This window comes from Muntiacus reevesi, chromosome 1 (assembly GCF_963930625.1).
Source record: "Muntiacus reevesi chromosome 1, mMunRee1.1, whole genome shotgun sequence".
Taxonomy (NCBI): Eukaryota; Metazoa; Chordata; class Mammalia; order Artiodactyla; family Cervidae; genus Muntiacus; species Muntiacus reevesi.
Window position 1 is genome coordinate 91,347,763 of NC_089249.1, and position 21,474 is coordinate 91,369,236.

The following is a 21,474-nucleotide window of genomic DNA, read 5'->3' on the forward strand; positions in this document are numbered from 1 at the left end:
AGGCAGTGAGAATTCCAGAACACAGAACATGCACAGCGAGAGAGGATGTGTGAAAGATGAGGAATGAAAGGGAAGTCTAGAGAGGCAAGATTTGAGGGCAGAACTCACCACACTGAACAAAGCTCGCCTTTGTTGCAAGCCGTCCTGGCACCTCGGGCCCCTGCTCCACGGCCCCTGCAGATGAGTGTAATCAGACCCAAGAGTTACTCCGCTGGCTGAGTGAGTGTGTATATTGGGTTGGGGCATCTCATGCAGCTCTGAACTGTCTACCATGCTCTGTGGTATTTGTACATTATGTAAGCTCTCTTTCTCCCAGTTTTACATAGAAAAAAATCAGCTCTTACTCTTCGGAAGTAATGTTAGGAGAGAAGGGAAAGGAGCTAGATGGGGAAAATAATACATGTCCCCATGGTGAATCTAGAATACATAGTTTCAGACCCTTGATCTTTGATCTATAGACTGAACACCATTGGCTTACATTTGCAGGAAGGATCTTGTAGAATTTCCAACATTCACAATTCCAGTAAACTTTTCTTTAGGTTCGTTTGGAACCTCCTTTCCCCATCCCACAGCATCTGCCTCAGGATAGGCTGTTGCCAGCCTATAAAGTATGCAAATTCTAAATGGATAACCCTTCTGTGTGGACATACTCCATCAGCATATGGCTTAGTGGAAAGCTGCCCCTTTTGTGCAAAGACATCCCTTCTTGCAGGACTGGAATTCAGCCCTCCTTGCCTCCTCAGCTGGGCACCTTGGCACAGTGTATAAGTTCATATCCATATGCAGTGGCTCAGTCTTCAAGTTCTTTCCTGCCCTCATCTATAAATGTGAAATGCTTAACGAGTAAACTCTAAACCATCTGAAGCCAAGGGAGGATGTTGAATAGGATTGTTGGAGAAGTGACCTAGAATTTGTTTCTTTCCCAATGGGGAGAATCAGTCAGAACCAGTCCAGAAGTAGTCCTTGATACCAAAACTCCCAGTTCCCAGCCCGGCCCACCGCAGAAGAAGCTAAACAGGGGCAAGCCGATGCTGATGATGGAGCCAAAGGGCACATTGCAAGTGGAGAGAGGAGTCACTGTGGGTTACAAATAGGCGAAAGTAGGCATTTGGCAGAATACATTGGAAAAGGCACTCTCCCTGGATGTCAATTGATACAGCCTTTGTTATTTAAAATTTGAGCTTTGAGAGATTATAGATATGCATATTGACAATTCTCTCCAATTAATAACAAGAGCTTTGATGTAAGAAACAATTCCCTGAACCTGGGCCAGTATAGACCAAGAATTAAGTGCGATAGAAGAAGCAGATCAGCTAGACCTAGGTATCATAACATCAGCAGACTCACCAGTTCCTTACTTTGGTAGGAGCAAAAGTCAGAAGCCCATTGCAGTTTTCCCCAAGTTAACAGTACACTAAATTTTAGGTAGTTCTTATTACAGAATGTGAGACTCAGCCACCCTCCATTATCCTTGGTTTAATCTTTATTGAAGTCTAACTTAAAGAACACCTCCAAGTATTTTCCTAGATGGAATCCGTCTGGGAGAAGAGCCCCAGCTAACCACTGGTGACAGGATCCTGGTGTCCTGAGCAGGCAGGGCAGGGGACGCCGCTTTAGTCAGCCCTCTCCCGGTCAGGGAGGGCTGCACATTGAAGTGACATGATGCATGGCTGCTGGGCAGGCTGGCTTTCACGTAGCCATCTGTGTGACAAAGTTTCCACCGAGCTGCCTCTGTGTACATCACCTCACGGTGTCAATAACCCAACACATTCCTGCATGAGCCTGCGGCTAGCCTGGAGGGATCCCCAGGAGCCCCGGTGCTGCTATGAGCCAGCTCCCCGTGGCAGGTCCATCTTTGCCTGTCTCGACCCTCTGGGAGCTGCGGGGGTTAGGGTTGGAAGAGGGCAGGGACTAGTAAAATTTAAGTAAGAACTAATTTGTTTCAAGAATGAAATAATGCCAGTTGTAGTAACATGGAGGGATCTAGAGATTATTATAGTAAGTGAAATAAATGTCCAAAAGAGAAAGACAAATACTGTATGACATCACTTATATGTGGAACCTAAAATATGACACAACTGAACTTATTTTCAAAGCAGAAACAGACTCACAGACCTAGAAAACAAACCTGTTGTTACCAAAGGGGAAGGGGGTGGGAGCTGGGATTAGCAGATACAAGCTTTTATTTGTAAAGTAAATAAACAACAAGGTCCTACTGTAGAGCACAAAGAATTACATACAATATCCTATAATAAACCATGATGGAAAAGAATACGAAAAAGAACGTGTAAATACGTGTACAACTGAATCACTTTGCTGTACATAGAGACTAACGCAACACTGTAAATCTTCCACACTTCAACTGAAAAACAAAAGAGTAAACAGAACAAGCTTAAGGCAGAACCAACGTACATGCCGCAGTTTTACTGGTAAGATTTGCCCCAGTCTTCTCACCCTTCTTTCTCCTCCAGATGGTCAATACTGTTCCCCTTCGTCTCCACAAACTACCTTTTGACAACTCAGAACCCATGGCCTTGGCCTAGTTACCACCATCGGGTTCTATGCTTTCAAACTATTCTTTATCTCCATTCCATTTTCCTTCACTAGATGCGGGGAACGCAATCTGACTAACTCTAAAACACACACTACTGATTGGTGAGGTTTTATTTTAATTAGTCACAGGCACTCTTTCCCTGCCAGCAGCCTGAAGGGCTTTTGTGACAGCTGTGGCAGCACGTTAATACTTTGTACAATGCTGAATATGACACTGCCGCATTATTTTGGGTGTTTTTGTGTATTATTGAAAATAATCCTTTTATAGACAACTGTGGCTTGGTTCTCACCACTCCTTCCTTTCCTCTCCCCTCGTCTTTCTACTTCTGAGTGTTCTGTTTTTGAAATTAATTTCTCCATGTAGATTTTTCTTTTGACATTTATTCTGTCCAAGAAGGGATCACTGTCACTTTTGACTTCTAAAGGCTACTGGGATTTGATTCTGGGACCAATTACTGCCTCCTCATCGTTGCTTTTTTTGTTTGTTTCCAATGACTGAACTACTCAGCCCTAGTTTTGTCTCTTAAAAACACATTTTAAAATGGTATAGAAAATGCATAACATAAAATTTACCATCTTAACCATTTTAAAATATATAGTTCACTAGTGTCAACTATATTCACTTTGTTATGTTCTCTGTTAACTTTTCCATCTTATAGCATCAAAATTCTATATCTCATTCCTTGTTCCCCTCTCTCCAATCCCTGAAGCTCTCATTCCACTTTCTGTTTCTATGAGCTTGACCTCATGTAAGTGGGTTGGGAAGATTCCCTGGAGAAGGGAAGAGCTACTCACTCCAGTATTCTGGCCTGGAGAATTCCATGGGCTGTACAGTTCATGGGGTTGCAAAGAGTTGGACACATCTGAGCAACTTTCACTTTCACTTTTGAAGTGGAATCAAGGCGCTTTCCAGGTGGCACTAGTGGTAAGGAACCTGCCTGCCAGTACAGGAGACATAAGAGACACAGGTTCGATCCCTGGGTTGGGAAGATCCCCCGGAGAAGGGCATGACAACCCCCTCCAGTATTCCTGTCTGGAGGATCCCCATGGACAGAGGAGCCTGGCGGGCTACAGACCACAGGGTCACAAAGAGTTGGACATGACTGAAGTGACATAGCATGCACACGCAAGTGGAATCATGGGCTTCCCAAGTGGCTCAGTGGTAAAGAATCTGCCTGCGAAGCAGGTGACAATCCAGATTCAATCCCTGGATCAGTAAGTTTCCTGGAGAAGGAAATGGCAACCCACTCCAGTATTCTTGCCTGGGAAATCCCATGGACAGAGGAGCCTGGCAAGTTACTGTCCATGGGGTCACGAAAGAGTCTGACATGACTTACTTAGCAAGTAAGCAACAAGTGGAATCATACAGTATTTGTCTTTCTGTGATGAAATACGAATACTTTCACTAGATATCTTCAAGGACATTACACTTGAGGATATTAAAGTATAATGTAACATTACATGGACATTGCAACCATGTTGTAACATGTCAGAATATACTTCCTTTTTAAGGCTGAATAATTTTCCACTGCACATACACACAACTTTTCTTTATCCATTCATCTATTATTGGACATTGGGGTTGTTTCTACTGCTTAGTTCATATGAATAACGTTGCACTGAACAGAGGTGTGTGATCTAGTTCTCTTTTATACTATAAGTACATTAAAAATATCCAGAAAGCAAAAAAAGAACTGAAAGAATAAAGCTCCACCTTAACACAATGGCAAAAAAAAAAAAAGCCTGCTGCCTACTTTGTCAATCACTCTGGAAGCTGCTTTCTAGTGTGAAAGTTATTTTGCATAAAATTATTAACTCAAAGCTTTCAATTCTATTTAAAGCTCCACTTTAAAGTTTGACTTTTTTTTTTTTAGCCCTTCAAAAGGTTTTATTATCTGAAGGTACTCAGAATTGTCTCCATTTATCTGGGAGCTCTAGAATACCTTATTCTAGAACAAGGGTGTCCAATAATTCACAGTGATATGCCAGTGAATGTTGAACGGTCTCCCAACCCAGTTTTAGCTTTTATTTACTTACTTTTATTAATTTTTGCTGGAATTAATTGCTTTTCAGTGTTGTGTTGGTTTCTACTGCACAGCAAAGTGAATCAGCTATATATATATATATATTTTACACACACATACACACATCCCCTCTTTTTTGGATTTCCTTCCCATTTAGGTCATCGTAGAGCATTGAGTAGAGGTCCCTGTGCTATGCAGTTTCTTCTCATTAGTTCCTTATTGTATATATGATATACATATGTGTATATATATACATATATATATCAATCCCAATTTCCCAATTCCTCCTATCCCCTTCCCCCTTGATATCCATACATTTGTTCTCTATGTCTGTGTCTCTACTTCTGCTTTGCAAACAAGATTACCTATACCATTTTCCTAGATTCCACATATCTACATTAATATATATAATATTTGTTTTTCTCTTCCTGACTTACTTCACTCTGTGTGGCAGTCTCTAGGTCCATCCATGACTCTACAAATGACCCAAATTTGTTCCTTTTTATGGCTAATATTCTGTTGTATATATGAACCATATCATTTTTATCCATTCCTCTGTTACTGGACATTTAGCCTGCTTGCAAATCCTGGTTATTGTAAACAATGCTGCAATGAACATTGGGGTGCATGTGTCTTTTTGAATTATGATTTTCTCTGGGTATACGCCCGGTAATAGGATTGCTGGGTCATATGGTTGCTCTATTTTTAGTTTCTTAAGGAACTTTCATACTGTTCTCCATAGTGGCTGTAACATTTTACATGCCCACTGACAGTGGAAGAGGGTTATCTTTTTTCCACACCCTCTCCAGTATTTATTGTTTGTAGATTTTTTTTATGATGGTCATTTTGACTGGTGTGTGATGATATCTTATTGTAGTTTTGATTTGCCTTTCTCTAATAATTAGTGACATTAGTGATTAGTTGAGAATATTTTCATGTGTTTGTTGGCCATCTGTATGTCTTCTTTGGAAAAATGTCTATTTAGGTCTTCCACTCATTTTTTGACTGGGTTTTTTTTTTCTTTTTATATTGAGCCACATGAGCTGCTCGTATCCTTTGAAGATTAATCCTTTATCAGCTGCTTTGTTTGCAAATATTTTCTGCAATTCTGCGAGTTGTCTTTTCATCTTGTTTAGGCTTCCTTTGCTGTGCAAAAACGTTTACATTTAATTAGGTTCCATTTGTTTATTTTTGTTTTTATTCAGTTTTAGCTTTTAAAACCAATATACCTTTACTTAGTGGAATAGAAAGTAGGTATGAAGAAGGTATTTGTGGGCAGAAATCTTTCCTTAAATCCATAATTCCCAACCCTTTCTCTAGTAGGGCACCCAAGCAAGAAAATCCTCTCTAACCAATGCCGGGGTGATGATGAGGTCGTGCCTGCTGGCTTTAACATCACCTCTATCTCAGTCAAGAAAGCATAAAATACAAGTGAATGCAATGAGTGTTGTTATATGGATAGCCTTGAATTTTCTCTGTTTATTTTTTTAAGAGTAAATCATTTGTAAACTCCAGTGTTTTAACTATTAATAAAACAGAACATTTGCAAGGCACCTTATGAGTGAGTCACCACACTGGTGTGAACACATTGTGGTTGAGAACCTTTGCCTTAAATGATGATGCTTGGCTTATTCTGCGTATTGTGTATTCAGCCTTGAAAGAGATAATGAAGGGTGTGCTTGTGGTTTTCTATTTCTTTCCTTCCATCTGGGAAAAGCAGAGGAAGAGGAACAGAGCAGAGCAGCACATTCCTTGAGGGTCCAGGAGTCTCAAACTTATTGTCTGGTTCCCTACAACTTTGGTTATTTTGGGAGCCCTGAATGACAAGCCCTAAGTATTTGGAGCTGAGGTCATTTAGCTCCTGGGGATACTGGGACAGTTTAGATAGTAGAGTTTCATGATTTAAGCATACATTTTGGAGGCAGACAAATGTGGCTTCAAGTCCAAGCTCTGCAACTTCCCAGTTTTGCAATCTTAGGTGAATTATTTAACCAGTCTAAGCCTCAGTTTTCTCACCTGCAAAATGGGTTTTTAAAAAAGTCTCTCTGAGGAAATCTCGCTCCTTTGTCTGTCTAGAATCCCTTCTTTACACACTTCTTTCCTGTAGGTAATATGTGCCCTGGGGTTCAAGTTGGTATGACCCTCACCCACTTCATCCTCCCAGTCACAGGGAGGCATGTGACCCAGGTCTGTCCACTCACAGAACTTCATCCCTTGGCTGCAAAGTTTAATTCAGGGAGTAGCAAGTGACTCAAGCTGGTCAACCAGATTTTTCTGGTGGGGTTAGTGAGATTTTTTTCCTGCTGGAGCTGCTAAGTGGGAGTATGGGGTGCAGTAGGCAAATTCTCCTTCTCAGTGGGGAACAGGCCGTCCAAAGAATGTAACCAAGAAGAAATAGCAGAGGTTAAAAAAGAGAGAGCCCTAATGAAATAATTTAATTTCTGGGTCCAGCTATGTCTGAAAGCTTCCCTAGTTTTCCTAAGTATCTGAGACAGTAAATTCCCTTTTGTGCTTAAACTAGTCCGAGCTGGGTTTATGATGTCCATCACCAGATACGATTTGAAGGGTATTGCAGGATAATATCAGTAAAGGGATTTAAAGCAGGGTCATGGCATCACACCTTCCTTCCCAGGACAAGGCTGGGCCTCCGTCATCAGCCCTCAGGCAGGCCAAGAGAGCTCCTCCTTCTGTGTGCATGGCAGGGCAGAGCCCAGACTCCCTTCCCTTTTCTTTGCTCCATCACTATGCACATGACCCCAGAAAGAGTTGCTCTGGAGGGAGAAGTACCACCAAGTATAACTCTTTGAATGAACTGCTGACCATTTGTTTTTTTGTAGCTCAGAATCAGCATTGGCCATCCTATACCTGTATGGGGTTGATTTGGTTGTAAGTTTTACTTGATTTTTACATTAAATGCCATTTATGGAACTGCCAGAATGTTATAGCTGGGAGGTACCCTATGGGAGAAATGTCTGAATTGAACACCCGCTGTGGACAGAAGGGGAAGCATTGGGTCCATGGTCAGCCCCTTCCTCTAGCCAACTGGCAAAAGCAGGCCTACATCTACTGTGCTGATCTCAGTTCTCTCAAAGGATTCTGCCCTCAAAACACATTCAGCCAGTCTTCCCTCTCGCAGAGCACCCATCTGGTGTTACAACCCCCTAGGGTCTGCTTGGCTCACAGGTAAGGTGGGGTACCGCCCCAGTCCAGGTGTCCTAAGCAGCAGGCCGAGTCCCCACCTGCTTGCAGCGGACTCTCCCTCCCCGACCTGCCCCATCCAGTCCCTCGTCCATCTCCTCTTTGCCTCCTGCTCCCCATAGATCTCTAGCTCAAGCCCTTGCTACCTACCCTTGACTCCCCTGCTCGCTCCCTCTTTGCTTCTCCCTCTCACTCTCCCCTCCTTCTCTCTACCCACCTCTGCTTTCTTGTCTGGTCTTGGTTGGCCTGTTATTCCTGGGAGGTTAAGTCCCAGGTACGGAGGCTAGTATTCTAAAGTGAGAATTTCCCCCCAAACGACTCAATGACCAATAATTTCAACAGCAGTTAATATAGAATTTTATGTGCTTCCAAAGGTTTCTGTGGACAAATGAAGAGTTATCACGTTTAAGAATTAAATTCAAACTTGGCTGTGTAAGAACTGCCATAAGATCTCATTTTCTTAAAATCAGCTTTGACACAACCTGAGTCTCCAACCCACCAGGCTAATGGAAAATTCACCCCCTGATCCCACCTGCCCACTCCAGGGTTATGACAATGTTCTGGGGTTTGACACAAGGCAGGACCCTTGGGTGGAGTGGCATCATCAAAGGGCTCTTGGTGCAAGCCCCATGGCCACGTGACGGGGTGGCCCTGCTGTGCCTGTGCCAGGACTAGACATGGAGGAGCCTCAGGGCACAGAGCCTGGCATCCCCACAGACACCCATCATGTCCTGACTACTCCTATTGGGCCCTGATGCCAGCTTCTCCCAGAAGCCCCCAACCTCTGATCCTTTTCATCTTAAAGAATTTCTAGCATCTCTCTCTACTTTTGCCTCACCACCTCACTCTCCACCAGGCAAAAGCACTTACCTTTGGATAAACTGGTAGCTCAGATGGTTAAGAATCCACCTACAATGCGGGAGATCTGGCTTCAATACCTGGGGTGGGAAGATTCCCTGGAGAAGGGAATGGCGACCCACTCCAGTATTCTTACCTGGAGAATCCCATGGGCAGAGGAGCCTGGCAGGCTACAGTCCATGGGGTGGCAAAGAGTCAGACATGACTGAGCAACTTTCCACTTTCACTTTGGATAAACAACCAGGTCCTACTATATAGCACAGGAAACTATACCATATTCAATATCCTGTGATAAATCATAATGGAAAAGAATATGAAAAAGAATATATATATTTGTATAACTGAGTCACTTTGCTATAGAGCAGAAATTAACACAACACAGTAAATCAACTATACTGCAATAAAATAAATTTTAAAAAATCAACACTTGCCTTGTATTTCACTCTGGGAGAATCTAACTTCCTGGTGGCTCAGTGGTAAAGAGTTCACCTGCCAATGCAAAACACATGGGTTTGATCCCTGGGTCAGGAAGATGCCCTGGAGAAGGAGATGGCAATCCACTCCAGTAATCTTTGCCTGGGAAATCCCATGGACAGAGAGGCCTGGCAGCCTATAGCCCATGGTGTCAAAGAGCTGGACACGACTTAGCAATTAAACAACAACAACTGGGAGAATCTAGCAGAATTTCCTCCAAAGGCAGAAAAGGGTGAGTCAACAAGTGGCTACTGAAGTTGTTTGGCACCAGTCTCCCCTCTGTCGACAGGAACAAAAGGCTGGTTACTTTCTCAGGGAGACGGGGTTGGAGAAGGAAAACAGAGTGAGAACAAAATGCAAAATATGATCTTGATAAATGGTTCCCCACATAGCTCAGCAGGTAAAGAATCTGCTTGCAATGTAGGAGACATGGGTTCAATCCCTAGATCAGGAAGATCCCCTGGAGAAGGGCATGGCAACCCACTGCAGTATTCTTGCCTGGAGAATCCCATGGGCAGAGGAGCCTGGCGGGCTACAGTTCATGGGGCTGCAAAGAGTCAGACACGACTGAAACAGCTGAGCCTGTACACACACGCATCTTGATAAATTGCCCTGTCATGCAGAGACTGGTCCCTTCTCAGCAATGTCTCAGGAGGCAGATGGACCACCTCTTCTATGTGCATTTGACCTGGGACTCCTCTCTAACATCTCAAGAACTAGTCCACAGATCACACCTGGGGAAATTCTGTACCAGGCATTGGCCATTCACGGTTCCTGCCAGCATGGACCAGTTTATGACATTATCCTGTGGACACATGGAAGGACAGAGACACACATAAGTGTAGGGGCGGGGCATGGGCTGAGGGTTCGAATCCTGCTCTGCCACTTTCACACTGTCTTGAAGCTCAGTTTTCCCATCTGTAAAATGGGATTAGTGATAATACTGATGTAATAGGAAGGGGTGAAGATCACATGAGTTCACGCACAAGAAGCATCCCAGCTTCTGGAATGTAGCTGAAAGTCAGTAGAGGGAGTGACATTGTCCTTATAACCACTGTCATGAGTCTGAGAGCTCTGTGGGCAGCAGAGTAACCCATCCTAGTGGGCTTGGGAGAGGTTTACCTGGCAGAGCTGAGGAGCACAAATGGGGAGCAGGGTCTGGAAGTCAGGGGAGCAGCTGGAGGAAGAATGAGGGAGCAGGGGGACTGTCATCCCTCCCAGCACAGGTCCTCAAGGTGGAGCCTCTTCCACAATTGGAAGAAATGTGTTAACAAGGCTGCTCTTTGCTCTGCGGTGACCTAGAGGGGTGGGAGTAAGGCTTAAGAGGGAGGGGATGCATGTATACTGATAGCTGATTCACACCGATGGACAGCACACTCACACGACAGGTTAAAGCAATTATCCTCCGATTGAAACTAAAAAACAGAAAAACAGAACAAGGCTATGCTTAAGACTGTGATAAAAACAATAGCAACAACAACAGTAGAGACTTCTGGAGTGCATGCAGGACTCTGAAACACTGATCCGTCAGCTAACAGCACAAGCCCCAGGTCTCTATCTTGCTGTTAGAACATAGCTTCACCACTGCATGGAGGCCATTGGATCTCTAGGTGGGGATGTAAAAGGACCCGAATTCAGGCAGTGTCAGAAGTTGGGGAGCAAGGAGAATTACCCTTGATCACATGGAATGAGCCTCCCCATCAGACCACCCTGACTGCCTACCCCGCAGGGGACGGGGTTCCCATGGGCCTGGTTTCCTCCAGCCGGACCTCGAGGGCAGCTCCTGGGGGCAGGAACTGGACTGAGGTGTGGTTCAAGGCTGATGTTCAGAGGAATGGGCGCCTGATTCATTTTGGGTCCTTTATACTTAGCACAGGGTGTGGTCCTTCTGTAGCTCCTCCCTGAGATGGTATTGCAGGGACAGAAGCATCTCCTGCTTCTTCGTGGCTCTCGTCCCCAGGGTTTCGAGGCTTGTCCCACGGGACAAGACATGGGCTGCTGCAAGACACAGCTCCCACTGTCCCCTCCACCCCTGCACAGCTGATAAGGAGCCTGGGCAAGGAGAACACCGAGCAAGGTGTGTGGGCTGCTCCTGCCCTCCTCCCTCCTGCCACCCACCTCACTCCTCGCAGGGTCTCTGTCCCTTTGATTTCTTTGCAGCTGAGATTAACAGTTGTCAGTTTGAAGGGACTCTTGCTCCCAACACACAGCCATCTTCACAGGCACAGCTGGTACTGTGCTCGGCCCCTCCCAATGTGGCTTCAGGAGCAAAGTGATTTCGGCTGCAATGTTAGGAACAGGCTGTCGAGCATTAGCAGCACATTAATTCTGAGCGTGTACAGAGAGGTACAAGTGGCACTTCTGAGCATAGACATTTTATTCGTATAGAATTAAGGCTGTGACAGCTTCCACCCACTGTCAGTCTTCATTCATTTTGGTTTGTGGAGCAGTGCAGGGCTGTCCTCAATAGCTTGGAGCCCGTGACAGAATCTATGAAATGCAGGGCTCTGCGCGGTAGAAAAGATGTCTCAGAATCATCAGATCAGAGATGGAGAAGGGGCCTCTGATAAGGTTTAATCCCCAAGCCTTGTTTTATGATGTCACTGACCCTGAAGGCCAAAGAGGTAAAGGAAATTGGGAAAGGACACAGGGTTTATGCCAGAGCAAGGAGAACCCAGGACTTCTTCCACATGCATAGAATCCTTTCCAAAGACCTGTACAGTCTAGAATCCTTTTCCCTGAATTGTGTCTGCAGAGGGGACCAGACTTCAGTAGGTCAGCTCTGTCTAGGGCTGGGCAGTCCTGAGCTTTGAGGAATCCAGGTACAGGTGACTCAGCTCCTCTGAAGCATCTTAGGACAGTCCTGTCCATGGGGCCCCACTCACTGAATGGCAGGACCATATCAGCCCACTAACCCTCTTCCTTCCTCACCTGCTCCTCCAGCTCCCATCCTCTCCGCCTTGGAGAAACCACACACTATGGAGAATAACGTGGACATTCCTTAAAAAAACTGAAAAATAGAATTATCATATAATCCAGCAATCCCACTCCTGGGCATATATCCAGAAAAGACAAAAAGCTCTAATTCAAAATGGGCAAAGGACAGAAATTATAGCTAATAAAATAAATCAAATGGTAAATAGATGTCCAAAAAAACCTCTTAATTCAAAAAACCCATGCATTTCTATGTTCATGGCAACGCTATTTATAACAGTCAAGACAAAGAAGCAACCTAAATGTCTATCAACAGAGGAATGGATAAAAAAGATGTGGTACATATATAAAATGGAATATTACTCAACCAAAAAAAAAGAATGAAATAATGCCATTTGCCACAACATGTATGGACCCAGAGGTGATCATAGGAAGTGAGGAAAGTTCAGACAAAGACAAATATCACATGATGTCACTTATATGTGGGATATAAAAAGATGATATAAATGAACCTATTTGCAAAACAGAAAAGACTCACAGACATAGAAAACAAATTTATGTCACCAAAGGAGAAAGAGTTGGGGGAGGGATAAATTAGGAGTTTGAGATTAACAGATACACACTAATATATACAAAATAGATAATCAATGAGGACCTACTGCATAGCACAGGAACTCTGCTCAATATTCTATAATAACCTCTATGGGAAAAGAATCTGAAAAGAATACACACACACACACACACACACACAGACATAACTGCGTCACTTTGCTGTATACCTGAAACATTGTAAATCAACTACATTTCAATAAAAATGTAAAATAAAAAGAAAGCACACAGTTCCACTCCTGATGGGCTGGACTGGGCCCTGCCTCAAAAGCTTTCCTCTTAGAACTGGAGGGCCCCTTGGAGTTCATTCAGTGCCCCAGGAAGAAACTGGCCAGAGGGACCAGGCAAGGCTACACCACTGAGGAGCAGCTGGCTGAAGTCAGAACTGAGCACTCTTGACCCCAGCCTCAGCGCCCTTCCCTTCTGACCAACCACTTGGGCATGAAAACCCAGGATACTGTAAGTGGGTTCCTCTGAGTGGGGCCTAAGGACCAATCAGCTTCAGAAAGGCCCTGGGGAAACTTGCTGAAACTGCAGCTTTCTGAGGCCCATCCCAGACCGACTGGATCCAAATCAGGGGGGTGGACCAGGAATCTGCTTCTGATGCTCCATTTCCTTTGAGAACAACTGAAGGCATATGTTACAATCAGTTGTGGAGGGTGTTGCAAATTATTTGTTACTAATAATACTTAAAGCTCTCAATTTGGGGGCATCATTTTCTTTCTGAGAAGAACAGATACAATAGCACAGCTCTCATACACTTGCAATAATAATGAGCTTCCTTGACCAGCAGAGAAAGTTACTGCGGTGCTGCTCCGGCTACTCCATTGTGGCAGGCACGTGCCCTGAGCCTGCGTTTTTCCACAGTGCGTGACGAGACCCTCTAACTGTGTTTGGGCCTCCCCTCAGTGGGTATCTGTGGGGAGAGATGAGAGTACCAGCTTCAGAGAGAGACGGAGCTGGATTTGAATCCACGTTCTACCGTTTACCAGCTATCCATAAAGCCCCTAGACCTCAGTCAGTTTCCTCCTGTGCAAACTGGGAATAGTAGTTCCTACCCCCGAGAGTGGCTGTGAAGATTAAACAAAAACATCCTCGTGTACGTGTGTGGATAAAATGAAGGCGCAGGGAGGGTGGGGGGAGGTGCATGGCTCCCGGCAGCCTGCCGCAGGACCTCTGGCATCGCCACCTGGCTGGTTGACCTTCCCCATTCAGAGGAGAAAGAGCCTGGTGACTGGAATTCCTGAAGAATGGCACTTGCAGGGGGCTGTGCTTGTATCGAGCAAGGCTTAACAAATGGAAGAGACAGTATTAGCCCGGCCACAGCCATCTCTTCCCCTCTAGCCTTCCCTCCATCGCTCCTGTGACTGTGACTGAAGTTGGGGTCCTCTCCCTTCTCCTCTCCCATCACGGAAATTTCTGTCCAGCCCTGAATCTGCTTTGGTGAGAACAGAGATGGGCAGGGCATCTGGTGGGAGGCTGGCTTTGGAAGAAATAAAAGACACACCTCTGACTCTTGAGAAGCTTCCAGCAAAGGAGAGAAGGAATGCTAAGCCCAATCATGTCTTACATCTTTGCTTTAATGCAATTCCACTTTGCACTCTGGTCCATCGCCAGCTCCTGTCTGGCAGGGAGACAGCAGGGAGCGGCACGTGTGGGGATTCCAGTGGGGGGTGGCAAATCTGATTCCTACTCAAACTCTCCCCCAACATCCCTCCCTCTGCCTCCACCTTACTCCAGAGAGCGCTTACCCCTGATCTGAGCCGCTTCAAGGACTGCTCTCTTGTAGTTTCAATGTATTGATGGACGAGTGTTCACCAATAATGTCAAGCAGCAAGAAACAAATTCTCTTACTCACTACACATCAGACTCATTAAGGCCTGCAGTACTTGTGACATCTCAAGAGCAAATAACCTTTTTCTCAGTGTATCACCCACTTGTAATCATGGGTGGAGGCCCCATGGGGGCCCCCATCCCTACTAACGTGCTCCCCAATTTCACTCACTGCACAGTGAAGAAACACATTCTAAACCAGCTGAGAAATGGATATAATGAGACATCTCCATACTGGAGCGATATTCCTCAGAGCACTTGCGAAGAGAGAGGTGACCCATGGCTCTGCTTGGACCAAGAGATTCAGGAGTGGCCTGGTCAGATGAGAGCCCCAGCTTCCATTTCTGAGGGCCGACCCCAGAGAGGCATTTATCAGCAGCGTCTGCTCCCCCCACCTTGCAGACAGCGCTCTGACTCCATGTCCGTGGCCCTCTCTCCACCTGTCAGCCAAGAAGTTCATTAGGGCTTGCGAGCTCACATCAAAGGTGGCTCTTGTCAAAATGTGTAAGAATCAGGTTGCTTTGATTATCCACGTCCTCAGAGGCGGGGTCCTTGGGGCGCAAATGATTTTTTCAACTGCAGTTTGTCAGGACAGGACTGAATAGCTGTGGAAGGCCTGTGAGATGGTTACAGTAATGTGGGTGGTGGGAATCACGTTGGGATGGCGTTAAAGAAAAGTTGGGTTTCTAAGCATTTTTTAAAAAAATGTTTATTTATTTATTTTTGGCTGCACTGGGTCTTAGTTGCGGCATGCAGGATCTTTGCTAAGGTGTGTGGGCTTCTCTCCTCCAGTTGTGGCGTGTGGGCCTCAGACTGTGTGGGCTCTGCAGTTTGTGGCACGCAGCTTGTCTAGTTGAGGTAGTGGGTTTAGTTGCCCCGCAGCATGTGAGAACTTGGTTCCCCAACCAGGAATGGAACCTGCATCCCCTGCATTGGAAGGCAGATTCTCAACCTCTAGACCACCAGGAAAGTCCCTGTGAGCATCCTTAGCTTGTTAATTATTTAATCCCTCAGATGCACAGACTCCTAGTAGAGGCAACCCAAAGATACACTTGGTAACCACAGAGAGCTGGACTTGGATTAAAATCTTGCCGTTGACCTGGGCGTTACCAGGAGAGAGGCCCCTCCTCCTCCTAGGCAGGATGGAGGCTTCACAAGGGCTCAGGCTGGGCGGGGTTTTTTCTGTTGACATTTTCCTTTCCAAGAACCCACTGTGGCTGAGTTGGCTCAGCCTCCCGCACTGTGCCTGGAGAAAGGGGGGCACACTGCAGGGGAGCCAAAGCCCCCACCTCATCACTGCCACCTCCTGTAATGACAGCTCACAGATGCCCCCTAGAGAACCCGGGCCCTTTGTCCTCAGCAGCCTCCACCAAGTCCCAGCTGCCTGACTCCAGGGAGCATTCCGACTGTCCCTCAGACTTCTGGGTTAGGGTTAGGTGTCTCTCCTCTGTGCGTCCTTGCCACTCGGGGCTCACTTTTAATGGCTTTATTTTACAAACACAAAGTACTTGCAAAGCACTTTTAGGGATATTTAGTCATTGAATGGTTGAAGATTTACTCAGTGAAGATCGAAGGCAGGAGGAGAAGGGGACGACAGAGTATGAGATGGTTAGATGGCATCAGCAGCTTGATGGACATGAGGTTGAGTAAGCTCCAGGAGTTGGTGATGGACAGGGAAACCTGGCGTGCTGCAGTCCATGGGGTCGCAAAGAGTCGGACGAGACTGAACTGAACTGAATTCATTGAATGGGGGCATCCCAGGTGGCTCTAGTGGTAAAGAACGAGCCTGCAAATGCAGAAGACTTAAAGAGACACTGGTTCAATCTCTGGGTTGGGAAGATCCCCTGGGGGAGGACGTGGCAACCCACTCCAGTAGTCTTGCCTAGAGAACCCTTTGGACAGAGGAGCTTGGCTAGCTAGAGTCCATAGCGTCGCAGAGTCCGACACGACAGAAGTGACTTAGCACACACACACTCATTGAATTTTCGTAACAACCAAGAATGTAGTTACGAATATGATGCCTCTTTTAGAGATCAGGAAAAAAAAAAAAAAGACACAGAAAGATTGAACAATTTGCAGAAGGTCACACAACATGTAAATGGCAGGGTCAGAGTTCAAATGCAATCTGGTCACTGAATCTGGGCTCTGAACCACTCTGTTAAACTGTGTGTACCATGCCATCAAATGCCTTGTAGAATAGTGCCTTTACAGGTCTCTTCTCCCTCACCAGCCCGTGAGTTCAACTGGAACTGGAATTCACTGCCAGGTACGCAGTAGATGCTCCAAAAACTTCAGGGAATAACATACCCTGTGTACAAGCAGTCCTGCCTTGAGTCAAGCAGGAGCATATATCAGCCAGTAATTTTCTCCTGGTGCCAAGAAGGGGGCTCCAAAAACAGAGACAACGCTCCCTGCAAAAAAGAATTTGTGTCAGTTTTAACTGCTCATTCCTATCAGCACATTGATTTCCTTTGGGGAAATTACCTGTTTCCTGCTGGGTAACAAATTAGCAGGATTGTAAAAAGGAGGTGACCTGTCCTCCCCCAGCCAGGGAGGGCATGGACCCCAAGTTAGGCCAACTGCCCTCTATTTTCCTGGACTTTAAATTTGAAATAGAGCGGCATGTGAATGGAAGCACCAGTGGAAGGCAGGCTTGCCTGTTCCCTCTTGCCTTGTCTGAGCCCCATCTGGATGTTTGCACTCTGCATCTGCCTTCCTCCCCATGCCCAGTCATCACCTCTGCACCTTGAGCTTGGCTTATTTTGCACCTGAGTCTATTTGGTCAGGCTAGGCCTGACACCTTGGGCTCCAATGAGCTTGCACTGCTTTTTATCTATACAACTATCCTATTTGTGGACTTCCCTGGTGGCTCAGGGGTAAAGAATCCTCCAGCCAATGCAGCAGACACAGGTTCAATCCCTGGTTTGAGAAGGTCCCCTGGAGAAGGAAATGGCAAGCCTCTCCAGTATTCTTGCCTGGGAAATCCCATGAACAGAGAAGCCTGGCGGGCTACAGTCCATGGGATTGCAAGAGAGTCGGACATGATGTAGCAGCTAAACAACAAACAACAGCATCCTATCTGTAAACTTGCGGTGGGTCACACTGCCGCCTGGCTTGTTCTTGCTCTGGACGTGTTCTTACCCAGCATCCTGTTCAGGCTCTCCCTGCCCTCTCCTTCAGCCAGAGTTTCTTGCTGTGTTCACTGAGCTTCAGGGTACCATTCCAGGGTGGGGATGGTGGGGCAGAAACCAGGGAAGAGGCTGAGTGGGAAATCTACTGGTGCCACTTTTATCTGTCTTATATATTCAAGTTTTGCTTAAGACTTCAGTTAAAAGATAAAACTCTCTACTTATTAAAAAAAAAAAGTTTGCAGACCATTAACTTAGATCTTTCTGAAGCCATCAGTTTATTTCTATCTATTGTTCTAGCATTCAGGCTTTCCATTTGCTCAGAACTCAGTTAACCATTCATTTGATATGTATTTAGTGCTTACTCTGTGCCAGGTGCTGTGCTGGCTGCTTGGAAACCAGGTGAGGAAACAGTTTCAGTCCTCAAAATGCTGGTGAGCTAGAGGGCATACATGTTTGGGCTCCGAGTTACTTCAGTCATGTCTGACTCTTTGTGACTCTATGAACTAGAGCCCGCCAGGTTCCTCTGTCCTTGGGATTCTCCAGGCAAGAATACTGGAGTGGGTTGCTATGCCCTCCTCCAGAGGATCTTCCCAACCCTATGTCTCCTGCATTGGCAGGCAAGTTCTCTTTCACTAGCGCCACCTGGAAAGCCCCCATGAGCTAGAGTAATGCTCCTCAAATTTAATGTTCACACAAATCACCTGGGGACCTTTTAAAATGCTGATTTTGATTCTGTAGATCTGAGCTAGGGCCTGAAATTCTGCCTTTCTAACCAGTTCTCAGATGATGGAATCAGGAACCCAGTGCTCCTTCTTGCCCTCTGGGATGCTTTCAACATTTTTTTTTTTTTTTATGTGCACACTGCTTTATTTATTTACTTTCTTTCGGCTGGGTTGGGTCTTTGTTGCCACCTGTAGGCTTTCCCTAGTTGCAGAGAGCCAGGGCTACTCTCTAGTTGCAGTGCACGGGCTTCTCACTGCGGCGTCTTCTCTTGTAAAGGAGGACAGGCTCTAGGTGCACGGGCTTCAGTAGTTGTGGCACATGGATTCAGTAGGATCTCCCTAAACCGGGAATCAAACCTGTGTCCTCTGCATTGGCAGGCAGACTCTGGAATGCTTTTACAATTCCTAATGTGGGACCTCCATGGTGGGCCAGTGTCTAAGGCTGCCCTCCCAATGAAGGAAGCCTGGTTTCGATTCCTAGTTGGGGAACTAGATCCCACGTGCTGCAACTAAGACCTGGCACAGCCAAATAAATAAATAATATGTAGGCCATCAATAAATCAACATCTGTAATTTTTAAATATTCTTGATGATTTTAATGTGTAGCTAAGTGGTTCTTAAACCACTGATCTATAGGGAAGAACAGACTATTAGTTTCCTATATCTGCTGTCACAAACTGCCACAATCTTAGTTAGTTAAAACAACACAAATTATCTTACAGTTTTGGGAATCAAATTTAAAATGGGTCTCACTAAAATCAAGGTGCTGGTAGGTATTGTTTTCTAGAGATTTTCAGGGAGAACCTGTTTTCTTGCCTTTTCTAGCTTGTACAGGCTGGCACATTCCTTGGCTTGAGGTTCCTTCCAATCAGCTCTGATGGAGTCTCTCTCACCATGTATCACTCTGACTCTCCTGCCTTTCTCTCTAATTTATAAGGACTCTTGGGATTCTACTCAATACATACAGATAATCCAGGATAATCATCCCATCTCAAGGCTAGCTATTAGCAATACAGCATAATTTATTAACAAATTCTGGGGATTAAGACATGGACGCCTTTGAGGGAGTCATTATTCTGTCTACCACACAGACACTGAATAAGGTAAAGTAGCACAGTCTGGTTCAGCCTTGAAGGAGGTGTACACTGGTCAGGTGGTTCTTACTCAATCTTGGAAAAGGGAAAGGAGGAGGAGTCCGAGTCGGGGAGGACTTTCTGAAGAAAGTACTGCAGTTGACTCAGGCTGGATCTTGAGAGCTGATTGTCAAATTTCCAGAAGTGGTACCCAAAACAATCCTTGGTAGCTTGCAATCAGTCACAGAAGAATATTTACACCATGAAAGTGTTAGTCATTTAGTCGTGTCTGACTCTTTGTGACCCAATGGACAACAGCCCGTCAGGCTCCTCTGTCCATGGAACTCTCCAGGCAAGAAGAATACTGGAGTGGGTAGCCATTCCCTCCTCCAGGGGATCTTCCTTACCCAGAGATCGAACTTGGGTTTTCTGCATTGCAGGCAGATTCTTTACCATCTGAGCTACCAGGGAAGCCGCACTGGCAAATACTACAAATTTCTTTCCCAGAGATCTAGTTGTTAAACATTTAACAGCACGCCATTGAAGAGGTGCCCCAGAGTCTTAAAAGAGTAGACATCAACCATCAAGGAAGATAAAGCACTTGCCTTTGAAGTATATCTGCTCTCATCAAATATAGTATAACCTCCCACTGGACAAACCACAAATTTCCATGCCTCTAGAGTAGGGATTCTCAAACCTTAACATGCACACAAATTACCTGGGGATCTTGTTAGACCTGATTTAGGAGGTCTGGGATGGAGCCTGAGGTTCTGCTTTTCTAACAAACTCCTAGGTAATGTCCACAATGCTGGTCCTAAAACATAAACATACTTTGAGTAGTAAGATTCCTGAAAAGTGGTCCCCAAAAGTGATCACAAAACATTCCATTTGGGTCTAGAGAAGATGATTCTAAAATTTCTATTTCTTATATTTTATTTACCAAAGAAGCCATTATTTTGTGTACAGTGGGAAGAAAATTGTTAAAGCTATACCAATTAAACCATGACATGCTATCAGTTGTAGGATACATCCTAATTTCTGAGATATTAAAATGTAAAAAAATCATCTTTGAATCAATAAAATGCACTGTTTGTATTTTATTGTTAAAAAATAAGATATTACACTTATCATTATTTAATATTTTAATGACATCAGAACCCTTACATGGCCTACATGTTGGACGGTTCTGAATTTTGAATGGTCCAGAAAGACTCAGAAACAAAAGCGGGGGCCCCACACCCAGAGGGTCCCCACAGAAGTGGTATCCTCACCTGTCAATGTACTGTTTTGTTTTCCCATAATATTTAGTTTTTATTGAGTTAGAGATTATGATATCCAGTTTTAGCTAAAAGAGCCCTCATAAAACAGACAAATGGTTTAAAAGGATTCCTGTGGTTAGAAGTTAACACCAATAATAGAAGACTGAATGAGCAATAAGAAAGGCAGAACTGACATTTCTGCTCCTGATACGCATTCTGCATCTGCCACATTCCACTAAAACAGCGATGATCTAATCAGGTCTGACAAGACATTGCCAAAAACCAAAAGAAGGGACAAGAAAGAAATGATCAGGAACACTCTAAAATGCGGGTTCACATTCAATTTTATTAGGGATGAATCCCACCCCTGGGAACTTGGAGTGTGTGTTAGTTACAGTGATGCGTGTGCATAATTCACACTAGGAAGAGCGGGTCTGCTCATCACAGGAGCCCGAGGATCCTTACTGATGGAGCCGCCGCCAGCTCAGAGCTCTGGAGGCTCTCACACCAGCAATTAATTGCCCTGGTGTAAAAGTGTTACATGTTTCTTTGGTTTCCAACTCATTGGCCCAAACCACCACGTGAGCCCAAACACAAGGAGAGCTGGAAATGCCATCCTGGCAGACAGGGCCACTAACTGCCCTGGCTCCTGATTCCTTGTTCTTGTCCCATTGTGCTGTCTCCTGCACGTTTGAGGTCAAGATCATTGCAAAATACAGACAAGTCTGGAAGCTCTCTGCCAGAGAAAGCTGCCCAGATAAACCTGTATAGCTCAGAAAAAATCCTGCCTGGGCTAATAACGGTAT